The sequence below is a fragment of the Onychomys torridus genome, chromosome 13 (assembly GCF_903995425.1).
Source record: "Onychomys torridus chromosome 13, mOncTor1.1, whole genome shotgun sequence".
NCBI classification, from domain to species: Eukaryota; Metazoa; Chordata; class Mammalia; order Rodentia; family Cricetidae; genus Onychomys; species Onychomys torridus.
The window spans coordinates 70,398,726-70,411,117 of NC_050455.1; positions in this window are offsets into that span (position 1 = coordinate 70,398,726).

Sequence of the window (12,392 nt, forward strand, 5' to 3'; positions counted from 1 at the left end):
CCACCCATAAATGTGCAGACATAACCATCTGCTTTGCGATGCTCAGGATATGTATGACTAACCACTGTTTGTTCTAACTTGTGTAACTTGCTTACATAGATAACCAAGGACTGTTTTGCATCACCTTAACCACTTGACTTTGCAGAACAGGTCAGCTCTCCGATGGCTTGTACAGATCTAGAAGCTCTTCTTGCAGTCCTCACCTTTAAAGTACCCCTTCTGCTTGACATGCCTGAGACTTGGCTTTAAGGCTGTTATCTTGGTAGCAGCAAAGGATACATCTTTTAATTAGAATTGGATTGAGTCAGTGGCCTTTGTTCCAGGGGTCTTAAACTCCATAACAATAATCACATGGGAAGAGTTCAGCAAACGAAAATTACTTTTCATTTCATTTGCTCCGGGTTTTGAAGTAAAGATTCCAATCATTTGTTATTTTTACCTTATGTCTCCCTTTCAAAAACACATGTGCAAATTCAGTGTGCTCAATTGCTGTTTTTATTAAGACTGTGTCTGGAATAAACGTGTTTTGGCAGATGTTAGGTGCGTAAGGCATAAGCAGGTCAATTCTGTGGACAGTGACATTACACTATTTTGTCCTCTGCCTTTCTCTTTCCCCTTTGGCATTTATAAAAAAAAAAGCACTTTTAGCTGAAGAAAACACAGTGGAAGAAACAGCAAGAGTGAATGGAGATCCCAAACAACAGAGCACCTGGGTCATCCTGTGCCCTGCTCCCTCCCTGAAGCAATGTCTATTGCTGACCCTGGGGTCCTGAAAGGTCTTTGCCACCCATGAAGGTGCAGAAATGTGATGCTGGATGGATCATGAAAATAGAGCATCGGCCGGGCAGTGTTGGCACACGCCTTTAATCTTACTACTATTACACACACACACACACACACACACACACACACACACAGAGAGAGAGAGAGAGAGAGAGAGAGAGAGAGAGAGAGAGAGAGATCCATGAGATCCATGGAAGTAATTTCAGTCCATGGAAGCAAGCTCTATGGAAGGAATTTCACTCCTGGTACTATAAGTCTGATCAAAAGCCTCTGACTGGGGAGCTCACAGGCCCCTAGGTGGGAGACTGTCTCACTGTTCTTTTGCTAACTAGACATCTTATCAACTGGCATTCTATGTATTTATACTTGTGGATTTGTGCTGCTCTCAACTTTGGTCAGAGAAGCTTCTTGCAGTGGGCCATGTTTAGTTCAGAGACTCAAAACTTGTCAAAATGCTGAGTAAGAGAAACTCTGAGTGCTCAGCTGTGGTTGGGCATCTGCATCATGGCCCACCACTCAGGATTCAGGGAACTTCACCAAAGATGGGTCAGAAACAATGTAAGAGCTGGTGAATGAGGAGGAAAGCTATGAAATGCTGTCCTCTGGATGTGGCATGGCTGTTTGGATGCATACACACACACTAGTTGTGTCTAACTTCACAAAGTCTGTGTTAGATCAAGCCAGTCCAAGTCTTCCAGTGGATAGTGAAGACCCACAGACCCACCCTTAGCTGAGGAGTTCTTGGTAGTTGATGGCTGCCAAGGAAACAAAGAGTCACTGTCCTTGGGGATGTGGCCATGCTGGTGGTAGCTCATTCCCCAGTGGATGGCGTCACACCCATTTACATATGGGCAGCACTAACAGAACTCAGGGGGTTATTAATAACAAAAATAAAGAGAGGCATAATAATAAAAATAAAGCTGAGAAAAGATTAGGAGGGCTAGAGGGAACTGGAAAGAGGTGATCTCAACAAGGAGCCAAACATAGAAATATATATATATATATTTATATTGAGAGAGAGAGAGATTCAGAAAGAATGGAAATGCTGGAAATGAATACCTCAATAAATCAGATACAATCCTCAGTGTAAAGCAGCATCAAAATGCTAGAGCAGGAGGAGGAAGGGAGGAAGAACAGCAGTGCTGGAGAATAACTATACAGAAGCAACAATAAATAAAGAAAATTATATAATAAATATAATCTGGCCCATAATATATGAGACCAACTTCACAAAGCTTGGTGTTGAAGATGGAACTGAGGCACAAAATTAAAGCATAGAAATGTACTCAATAAAACTATTGCAAAAATAAAAATTTCCAAATCTAGCAGGGAAAATGAGCACATAGGCACAGAAAGGATTTATAATCACAAACAGGCATTTGCATAACTGCTCCATGTCCTAGTAGAGTTTAGAATACCAGTAGCGGAAAGCAAATGTCTTAGTTGCTTCTTTGTTACTATCATAAGACACCATAACCAAGGCAACTTGTAGAAGAAAAGGTGTACTGGGGCTTACAGTTTCAGAGGATGAGTTTACATCCATGTGGCAGGGAGCATGGCAGCAAGCAGACAGGCAGAGCCCTGGAGCAGTACCTGAGAGTTTTCGTCTTACCCACAAACACAAGGCAGAGAGAGGGCTAACTGGGAATGGCATGGGCTTGTGAAACCTCAGAGCCCACCCTTAGGAACATACCTTTTCCTAGGCCACACCTCCTAATCCTTCCCAAACAGTTCCACCAACTGGGGATCAAGTCTATGATCCTCTGGGTGCCATTCTCATTCAAACCCCTACAGCAAAGAATACTCAAGGCTGCTAGAGGAAGTGCCAGGTCACTCACAAAGAGACCCCATAGAGATGACAACAGACCTTTCAGCAGAAATCCTGAAGGCCAATAGGACACAAACTAGGGTATTTCAAATCCTGAAACAAAACACTGCTAACCAAGACATATATATATATATATATATATATATATATATATATATATATATATATATATATATATATATATATGATTTCTTTGACACATTTGAAAGAGAAATAAAGGCTGTTTGTGGGGATGCAAATTAGGCCAGGCACTATGCAAATGAGTTGGAATTTCCTAGAAGTACAATCTGATTCAGTTTGATCATTCCTGTGAATGTACCTCACAGAAGCAAAAGGAGCATACCACAGAGATACCCACATACCCACGCTCATCACAGCAATACTCACAGCAGCTGGTTAATGACCAGCCTAGGTGTCTGTAAATGGAACAGTCAATGAAGATACACACAGGGCTGTCAAGACAGCTCAGCTTGTAAAGGGACTTGCTGCCAAGCTTTAAGACCTGAGTCTGGTCCCTGGAACCCACAAGGTAGAAGGAGAGAACGAACTCCCATAAGTTGTCCTCTGACTTCCACACATGTGGTGTGTCATGCAACTGCCCCCCTCCACACATGGATAGCATTCATCCATAAAGAAAAAGCAAATCTTGTCACAAGAAAATAATTCAACCAGAGATAATCACGTGAAGGGAAGTAAGATAGACGCAGAAAGACAAATAATGCATGTTTTCACCTACATTACTTCTTTAAAAAATATCTTATGTATATGGGTGCTTTGCCTTCAAGTATGTATGTGTACCACATTTGTGCAATACCTGGAGAAGATGGATGCCCTGGGACTGGAGTTACAGATCATCGTGAGCCACCATGCCACCTGTTGGGCATCAAACCCCAGTCCTCTGGAAGAACAGCCAGTGCACTTAACCTCTGAGCCATCCCTCCAGCCCTCACTTACATGTCGTTGCAAGAGACATTAAAGGAGAAGAATATTTGGGAAGTGAGAGAGAACAAATGAGTGGGGGAGAAGATGATGGGCAGTGAAACTGATCCAAGTACATTATGTACATCATGGAGATGTCATCAGGAAACCCACTCTTTACACACTCAATATGAACCAATGAAAGTTAAAATATGGGGCTAGAGATCTGGCTCAGAGGTTAAGAGCACTGGCTGTTCTTTTAGATGTTCTGAGTTTAGTTCCCAGCAACTACATGATGGGATGGCTCACAACCATGTGTAATGAGATCTGGTGCCCTCTTCTGGCCTGCAGGCATACATTCTGGCAGAACACTGCATACATAATAAATAAATCTTTTTTTAAAGTTAAAATATGAAAAGAAGAGCCCCTAAGCGTAACTGAAGACCAGAATGCAGCCCAAAGCCTCTAGAAATCTCAGCGCTTTGCAGAATCTTTGGCTTCATCAACAAATACATCTTCATTTCTTTACAAATTTATTTTTTGTGTTTGACTGTTTTACTTACGTGTGCACATGTGCACCATGTGTTCCTGGTGCTCAAGGAGATCAGACAAGGACACTAGGTCCCATAGAACTGGAATTGTGGGTGAGAGCCATTCTGTGGGTTCTGGGAACCAAATCAGGAATCTTTTTTTTTTTTTATTCTGACCATTTTATTTTGGGTGTTAAATGTAAAAACATATTAAGGATAAGAACATACTGTACTCTAAAAGAAAATTACCACATAAAAGTCTGTTTATTGTTGAACAGAATTTTACATCTAACATAAATTGTCCAGGAGTCAAAAGTCACCTTATCCTGGCAACTCATCTGGTAGAGTGCTTGCCCAGCATGCACAAAGCCCTGGGTCCCATTCCTAGCACCTCAGAAGGTGGTGTGGTTGGTTCCAGGCCCAAATTAGATGTCTTCATGAGAGCCACAAGTGCTCTTAACTGCCGACCATCTCTCCAGCTCCAACAAATCTATTTTAAATTCTATTTAGTTTTTGTGATTTTGATTGACAATTTCATACATGCATATAATACATTCTGATCAAATCTACCTTCATTCCTTCCTGTCCAAATTATCCTTTTATCTCACCACCACATTTTTCCCAACTTCATGATCTGTCTGTTTGTCTGTCTCTCATTTTCAAGCCTCCTGAGTCCACACCATTGCTTCCAGGTGCGTGGATGCAGGACCATCTATTGGAGCATGGGTAGCTTCTCAGGAGACACACCCCTGAAGAGAACTAACTACCCTTCCTCAGCAGCCAAACATTACAAAGCATCACACACACACACACACACACACACACACACACACACACACACACTCACAGCAGCTGTGACTACGTCCATAGAAATGTACAAAATAAAATATAGTTTATGTTCAATGCAAGCAAATAACTCATATCATGTGCCAAGATGTATGATGACCACAAATGCTTGTCCAGGGACACAATGGCAGGCCCAGGGAAGAACTGTAGAGGCACTAATGAAATTGGAATGTTTTACTTTAAATAATGTTATACTAGAGGAGGAGACAGTCCTGAGTGGGTCTCTGTGTCTCACACCTCTGTGTCTCCTTTAGAGTGGCATGACTCCCTTTATTCAGTAAGGAATACCTCAAAAGGAAAAATAACCACCTTCCACAGCCCTGGAAAATACAGACAACTTCTACCTTTAGAGTAAAGACAGGTAGACTCCTGGTAAGATGACTGTGCCTCTCTGTGGAGTAAAAGCCAACAGACTACAAACTTTACTTAAAAAAAAAAAAAACTTATTAGTAGCAGGTTTTCTCCTTGGGTTCATGACCTATCTCACTGCAGATTCTTGGCCCTAGATAATGGGGTCTAGAATGGGCTTCAACTTGTGGAGTGGGATTTAAGTTCAGTCAGAGAAGAGTTGGCTACTCCCATGTCATTGGTGCCTAAACTCACAGCAGTTGTGACAGCATGGACAAGATCTGCTCGAGTCAGACAAGTCCCAGTATGGAGAGGGAGGCAGGCATCCCTCCAATGAAGCTCTTGGCAATTGCTAGCCACAGGGAGAAAAGGGATCAGCACTTTTAAGGTTGTGGCTCATAGTAGGTTGACCACACAACCAAAAGTATACAGCAGCATAAATTGTAATTGATGAGTCATACATACATACATACATACATACATACATGTGTGTATATAGAGAGGTGTGTGTGTGTGTGTGTGTGTGTGTGTGTGTGTGTGTGTGTGTATAGAGAAAGGGGGGATGCAAAGTTGATTAGGGAAGGGAGGGTAGATCTGAGAGGAGCTGGAAGAGGTGGATGGGTGAATATGACCAAAATACATTCTATAAGCTTCTCAAATAACGAATTTAAAAATGAGGACACAAAGAAAAGTCTCCTAAGTGTGAATTATTTTTCCTGTCTCTTAACTCACTGCATCCCTAGTTCTGAGGAACCACTTCAGGACGGTTCTCCATCCTCCATGAAACGTCTCTGGAGACACCCTGGGAGACACATCCAGAGGTGTGTTTCCTAGGTGATTTCAGAATCCAGTCAAATTGACAATGGAGGTGAAGACACAGGGTGTGAGACCCTAATCACAGCAAGGTTTAAAGTTATATTTGCCATCTCAATAGGCTGAGAAGCATTTAATGCTAGAAATATAATTGAGTGTGTTTTAAAACGTCATCGAATTAGCATGGGTTAGCAATTCAATCATTTTGAAAACACAACTCAGTACTAAAGTCTAAGGCATGCTGTGAGGTGCACACATTTTACCCAGCGAGAACGTACTGAGTTTCACAGAAATTTCCCAAGATGGAAATCAAGTGCTGCTTATTTTTAAAGGAAGGGATCATTATGAAAATTTCAAGCAATTACCAAACTACAAAATTTTATGCAAGTACTGAATAACGCCTTACTTTATTATTCTGCTTTTAAAGGATCACATAATGTAACCAGGAAGAGGATGATACAAAACAACAAAACAGCGCGCAGCTTCGTGTGACTGCATTTACGGGCAGGGTCCCCAGCTTCCCAAGTCCAACTCAGAATGGCTTATAAAACACTAACGTGACAAAGAATTCCTTCCTCTCATTATGCTCTTCATGTGCATGAGGGGTCAACAGCCTTCTAGTTTTCAATGCATAAATGGTTTCCATGGAAAGGGGAGTCATTCCAGAGGGGAAGACTCAGAAAATCCTCCCTCTTATATTGCAGCTGTTACGTCTTGATGCCTGTCACTAGCACATGGCAGACAACTGGAGGCAAGCCTCGCTCGAGGGCTCTTTCCCCTCTCAATTCCTTCTCATCACTTTCTCCATCCCACATGTGTTGAATAAGGGTTAAGAATGACAGACCTTCAGAAATGGTTGTCATGGGGATCTTAGTCGATGATGAGTGAGGATACAAGGCATCAGAATTGAAATGCTGAGTGTGGACTTCAAAAGGCACAAGTAGCAGTATGAAGAGATGAACAGCTACACATCGTGTGAGCAGCACAGGGATGACAGAGCCGTCGCTACAGCTGTGCTACCCAGCTGAAGCAGAGAAGAAGGAGTAAAGAAGCACTGAAGACTTTGGCTCATCTCCTTAAACGCACATTGTGCCAAGAGTCAAGTTCACCTCCTCAGTTGAAAGGGGAGAGGTTACATGCAGCTCCACCATGAGCCCCACATCATTTTACATGCAGATAGTGGGTGTTTTGGCAGTGGCTGTTGAGTGAGTCTACACTCCCTGGTGTGCACAGCTCAGAGACATCTCACTGTGGTTCTGGGTGGTTCTTCCAAAACAGGACAATGACAAATTAGTATAGGTATTGTTTGAAAACATCATGAAAGAGCCAGCAACATGCCTCACAAAATAAAATGGCTTCTCAATTGTGGTGATACATTGTGTCCCCCAATATATTGTGCACCCTAATAAAGCATATCTGAGGATCAGATGAAAAAGCCAGCCCCTAAATTAAACATAGAAGTCAGGCAATGGTAGCACACGCCTTTAATCTTAGCATTCAGGAGGCAGAGATCTATCTGGAGTTCAAGGCCACACTGGGGAACAGAGCCAAACATGGTGACACATGCCTTTAATCTCAGCACTAACCATAGAGGTCTGGAAGTCTGTACAGACAGACAGGAAATGATGCAGCTGGGCAGACAGAGGAAGTGAGATGCAGAACAGAAAGGCATATAGGCGTGGGTATTCAAGAAGTAGCTCTCTTTGGCTGAGGATTTCCAAGTGGTAAGAAAGTGTGGCTGACTTCTTTCTGCTTTTCTGATCTCTCAGTTTTTATCCCTATATCTGGCTCCAGGGTTTTATTAATAAGACCGTTCAGCAATTTGTCTTACACTCAGTAAGCCTGATGACCTGAAATTTCATTTCTTGGGCTATGCATGATAGAAAGAACAAATTCACACGAATTGTCTTCTGACCTCTATCTCCATAAGCACATATGTACACACAGACAAATAAATAAATGTTGAAAAGAAAGAATATGTGTCATTAAGGACACAGATATTCTCCCCTACCCAGAATCATTTCCTTGACAGCAGAAAAGAAGCCATTTTATGTTGTTGAATAAGCATAAAAAGAGCATATGTTGCAAAGAATCTTGCCCTCCTTTGCAGGTGAGACGGTTCAGCCTCTACTTCAACTGTGCATGTACTGCAAACAGTAGCCAGTCCTCCAGGCAAAAGACCAGAGATGACACCAATTGCACACATCACACAGCCTAAATTTACCTGAAAACTGAAATGCTGTTGCGTCCACTAACTGGCTTGATCTCCAGAAATAGGTTATTTATATCTTTATGAGATGATGTCATCTTGCAGCTCGGGGCCAGCCCTCCCTAAAGTCAGGCTCCAGCCTCCCTCAGACACTGGGTTCTGCCATGCTTGATGTTGCCTCTAAGTCCAGGTGTTAACCAGGGGATTTATTTAACCTTTGAAAACATTTGCATTCACCTGAAAGATCTAGAAATGGAATAATTTCATGCTTCCTACAGTAAAAGTTCAGGGAAATAGAGGGAGTGGAAGAGGCTCTCCCTTCATCTCCAGAGTGGAATGGAGCCCGTGACTTTCCTTTACATTTGCTTATGTACAGTTTATCGGAAGGTGATCCCAGGATGCACAAAGAGGAAGACAAATGTGCAACATGTCAGGCAGAAAATCATCACTAGAGTGGCTGAATTGCCAAGGTCGAGACTCAGCCCAAAACCTGCTGAGGTCTCTGATGCTGCAGCAGGTCCAGCAGAGCTGCTCCCTGAAGTAGACACTCAGCTGTCTGTCGGAACACTTGACAGCCTCCCAGGAGCCTCAAAGCCCTCAAAGAGCAGAAGCAGGATCTAAATTCCAAGGACAATTGTACCTTGGCCAGTCTTGTTGGAAGCTGGAAGCTTGGAGGGTTGAAGAAGCCCTAGGCTCTCAACCAACAAGTGATCTTAGTCCCACTGTGTAGGAACTGACGTTTGCCTCACAGCAGATTGAGCACAGAAGTGCTGTTCAGAGCAGAGGCCAGTCTGGTAACACTCGGGTTGTAGTTCCAGGGGAGCCCACAGAACACTGCTACAGATTCTGAGAAGAATGCACTGAGCTGAGACTGACCAAGACTCACCAGGCAGCAACCAGCAAGCCAATACAGCCCATCTGCCCTGCCTCATCTGGATGATGTACTTTGCTCCAGGTAAAGCAACAGCAGAACAAAGGGATGCCCTCAGCATGAATAGGCTGAGAAGGTTTTTCGTCAGGTTTGGAAACAGTGGACTGCCACTGAAGACACAGACAGAACAGAGGCAATAGGGATTTTGTCAACATCTTTCATCTTCTCCCTTCACCCCCTGCTGGAGCACATAGCTTTCTTTTTGCATTCTTCAGTAACCAGGAGGGAAGAATTTGTTTCTATTCCTTGCCCCACTTCTGGGACGGATCTCACTCATAAGCGAGGTTGGGTACAGTCATTCTGATATTTCCATTCTATCACCCCTGTTTCCCTGGAAATCAAATTCACTGGAACAAAGCAGGGGTCTTTAGGGAACAGACACAGTAGGTTTGTATCAGCAGACTCATTCAAACCATGAAGTTCGAACCAGCATGGGTTGAACTTTGTGGGGGGTGGTCATGGTTGGCACTCTGCCTGGGCAGCCCCAGATTCCACGAGCCTATTCTACACAACCAAATGTGCCTAGAAACCCACAGATGCCTTTGATCTTTAGGCTTTTATGGGGGTAATCACTTGCTTCTGATTGGACATCACACTCTTTCTCCTCCATTCCAACTGAACCTTGAAATAAGTTTTGGCAAATCTAATCTTTGCAGACATATGCTCTGTGGCCACAGTGTACAGGCAATTCGGTACAATTGACATTAAATAGACATTTTCTATGTCATCATCATGTTGTAGCAATAACCTCAGCCCACCCATCACCGCTAAGAGCTCTTAAGTCTCTGTTTAAACCTCAGATGTGGTTGGGGTGGGGTCTTAAAATCCTGTGTCTGCACAACCTAGCAGTAGTGGGATGTGGTTTTTGATATTTGAATTTGGCATTGAAAAGCAAGTACCATTTGGACTTTGTGTCCAATGAAGCATAAAAGAAAGTATTTTAAAGTCCATTATCAGGGCTGCAGAGATGGTCCAGCAGTTAGAAGCACTTGTTGCTCTTGTAGAAGACCCAGGTTCAGTTCCCAGCATCCACATCAACCAGTTCATAACTGCCTATAACTCCATTCTGGGTGACTCAACAATGCCCTCTTCAGGCATCCACAGGCACCTGCACTCCACATGTATATACCCACAGACCACTCATATATACATAACTAATTTTTAAAAAAATCTCAAAGTCCATTACCAAAAGCCTTCCACAGTCCTCAGATAAAACAATCAACAAAGAATATAGGTTTGGCACTGCCGGATGAATATCTCATGTGATGTCATTTATACTCAAGTATTAAGCACACACACACACACCCACACACACACACACACACACACACACACACACCTCTCTTTATAAAGTAGCAAAGTTGGAGTCTTATAGGATGACCTACATTCAGATAAGTCCACAGTTAAGAAACTTTTCCAAGGTGGTTGAATTTCTTCCAAAGACTCTTTCTTTAATGAATTCTGTTTCTTGAGAGGTGCCCTTTTAGTATAATCTTTAACAACTGTGCGTTGCATGTTTGTCCTAAAATCCTGTCTATCCATGCAGTATTGTTTTTTCATAGGTTTCAGAAAAGAATTTTTAGCTTGAACACTCATTCTGGTGGAGCATGCACTGAGAGCTTTTTCATCTCACTCGTGAGTGGCAGAGAGAAAGAAGAGGAGCATTAGCAAGGTGCACGATGGGAGAGGACCGGTGGGGTGATGTATGAAGAAGTGCAAAAGTGCAGGCTCCCCTTCCTCTTTCAGACTCAGTTTCCCCACAGGACCTCCAGTGCAGACATGAGTACAAGCACAGGTTACTGTGCTCTCGATAATAAGATGACCAGGTGTAGCTGGAAGTTTCTCTGGTCCTGCCCGGTGCCCAGCCCCATGGTCCTGCAGCCACTTATAAAATAATCACTCAGAGGCTTAATATTAATTGCAAATTATATGGCCTATGACTCAGCTAGCTCTTATAACTTAACTCAACCAATAACTATTAATCTATGTATTGCCACATGTTCCATGGCTTTACCTGCGTCCCCTTACATGTTGCTCCTTGGATGGCGGTTTAACATCTCCCCTTACTCTCTTTCACTATCTCTCTTGGATTTTTCCACCTGGCTCCATCCTGCCCTGCCATAGGCCAATGAAGCTTTATTTATTAGTAAATGGGAGTAACACACATTCACAGCTACAGAAAGACATCCCACAGCAACCAGAGAAGCAGAGAGGTGAGGTCTGTTTCAGGTATCACGGGAGGAGAATAAGAACCTTCCCTCTAACCCATGGCTGTCAACTAGGAGAGTTCTGACTGGAGCACAGTTTCCCATGCGTGCCAGAATACCTAACTGGTTATCAAGACATGGCTTCTGTAAAATAAGTGTGCAGGTAGCTTTCTCCCCCAGAAGGCAGCAGATCCATCTACATGCCATGCACCAGAGACAGGGATAGATGCTGAGCTTGCAGCCGTGAACAAAACAGAATCCAGTCTTGCTAGAGACACCCTTAAAGCTGCAGCCATTCAGTCTGCACACCACAGAAGAAAAGTGAATGGGCTACGTCAGTAGTCAAGGAGATAAATCTGTATAGTCCATCATGAGACAGTGATCCTTCACGCTACATGCTATTTTACTCTAACAATTACATTGATAGCTAGCAATGTTAGATTTCAAATTAACTTTATTTACATCATACAATACAGTCTACCAGCCATTCCACTGAACTGTGCAGTCTCACCTGTGAGACCGTTTTCAGAAATGACATTGGGTCACATTTCTGTGATGGTAAGCGCTAACTATAACCTTAAAAGGATCTACAATTATCACCCAAGAGATGGGTTTCTTGCCATGCCTGTAGGAAAATTACCTTCATTTTGTTCACTGAGGTTGGAAGACCCACCCACTAGGGGTGGCACCATTCCCTGAGCTGGGATCCTGGCTTGCATAAGTGAGGAAAAAAACTGAGCAGCAGCATGTATCCATTTGGTCTTCAGTCTTGATCATGGATGTGGTGTGATCATCTGCTTCACCTCCCTGATAGGATGGACTATACCCGTGAATTGTAAGCCAGAATAAACCCTTTCTCTTTTCATTTGTTTTATCTAAGTATTTAAGCAACAGGACAAGAACCAAGACAATATTTAAAACACACACACACACACACACACACACACACACACACACACACACACGCACACGCACACGC